The following is a 2,062-nucleotide window of genomic DNA, read 5'->3' as shown; positions in this document are numbered from 1 at the left end:
CACACACACTGGTATTTCCTGATTTAAATTAAGGCCTGTCTTCCATTTCGAAGTGATTTTTTTGTGGCAGTGTAAATTTTAAAGTGCTATTTTTTCTTAATCTAGCTAGCTCCCAAACAATTGAAAAAGAGACCATTAGACTTAGTAAACAAGGTTTAAGGCACAAAAACTGAGCAATATTAATCTATTTTAATTTTTTTAAACTAACCTGGTTACCTCCCAGTCTAAATCCCTAAGCTTTCCTATTTTAGTACTGATCTGGCTCTCTGGGCTCCATGTGTTTTCTCAAGCTGCATTCCAGCCTCTCTCCTGGTGGAGAATCCCCACTCACTGGTGCCTATCCAATTCCCCTTGGGAGAAAATCTAGGGCTATTCCCTTCTATGCACAGTAATTAGATGATCAGTTAGATTAATTAACCAGTTAATCATTGGGGAGCAATGATTACACAGCATTGAGAAAGGAGACTCTCAGAAGAAAAATTTTAACCAGAAATGTGGCTAAAGAAATCAGCATTGGGATAATAGAAGGATAATCTTTCTGTAGTGTACAGTAACATTATGCCTACATTTTTTTGTATAAGGTGAAGGTTAAGAATCTAATTTCATTCCTCTGTAGATAGATATCCCATTTTGATAGCATCATTTGTTGATTTTTTTCAAAGATGTTTTTTCTTCCTTGTCAACAATTACCTGACCATTGCTTTGCCTCTTCATGTCCAGGACCCCTGCTCTATTCCATTTGTCTTCCTGTCTATTATTGCAACAGTACCAGGCTGCCTCATCAGTATGGCTCTGTAGTATAATGTAAGGTGAGGTATTCTCAGCAGTATTCTTATTCCTTAGGACTGCTTTGGTACTTGTGATCTTTTCGGGTTCCATATGAAATTTTTTGGTTATTTAGCTAAGTCTGTGAAATATTGGATGGGAATTTTGATATGTATTGTGTTAATTCTGTATATTAAATTTGGTCATGTCTTCTGAGAGGCCTCCCAGGCCAGCTTTACTGGTGCATTTATTGTTATTTTTGTTCTAAATCTGTCATGGATTCTTTTTTTTTTTGAACTTTGTGGTAGAAAAACACTAAAAGCATATTCTGTAGGGAAAGTGTACAATTGGATGTGAAGCTTCACAGCTTCCATTCTCCACGCCAATTCTACTGCACACAAGTACATTGAATACAATAGACACATGGTCTGGTTAATTTTCATGTGTGTTTTTTTTTATTGATGTACAATAATGTCTTAATAATAAGGTTTATGGATATCAAAAGTAGTTGCATCTGGGAGGAGACATAGAGGGAAAAACAATGATCAGAATGTATTATATAAAAATTCATTTTTAGTTTGAATATATTTAAAAAGAGGTAAATGATAGAAGCCATTCAATTTTTATACACTAGATCAGAGTTTCTAACTGTTGGCCTGAGGGCTACAAGAGGCCCAGAACTGCTATAAATACAACCCAACAGAAAATTACAAACTCACTGAAATCATGCAATATTTTGTGATGTTTTCTGTAACTCTTTTTTTGTGATATTGTGATTTACTCTTAAGCATTAACTTTGTAGATGACTTGTCCCAGTGTCCTGTAAAGTGAACCTCTGATTCACTTGCTATTGGCACACACTCCTGAGTCCAGACTGATGGCATGTGAAGCTTCCAGGAATTTATCATCCACCTGCAGACAGTTGAATTGACACCATCAGATTTGTATGTGCTCCTGGAGACTAAGTAAATGAAACACAGAGATTTTCGAGGATGTTTAGTTCTATGTTTGCACATGATGGAGGTTTAATGGCAATTGAAAACCAATTGTGTTTTCGTCATTAGGAACTCACACACCTCAGCCATGCCTCACACACACCACCTACCCACCATCTTCACAATCATGTCACTCTGCTCTGCATCAGCACCTGACACACTGACATTCTCAAGTCTTGCTATCTAATTTCTCTATGTTCATAATAAAAGTAAATACAGCTCCTTATCTACAATTATATTTAATCACTGCATGGCTTCTATCCTATCACAGATGAAAAGGGATCTCAAAAAAGAGAGAAAGA

Source organism: Mus pahari, chromosome 8, assembly GCF_900095145.1.
Source record: "Mus pahari chromosome 8, PAHARI_EIJ_v1.1, whole genome shotgun sequence".
Lineage (NCBI taxonomy): Eukaryota > Metazoa > Chordata > Mammalia > Rodentia > Muridae > Mus > Mus pahari.
Note: the sequence above shows the minus strand (reverse complement) of the source record.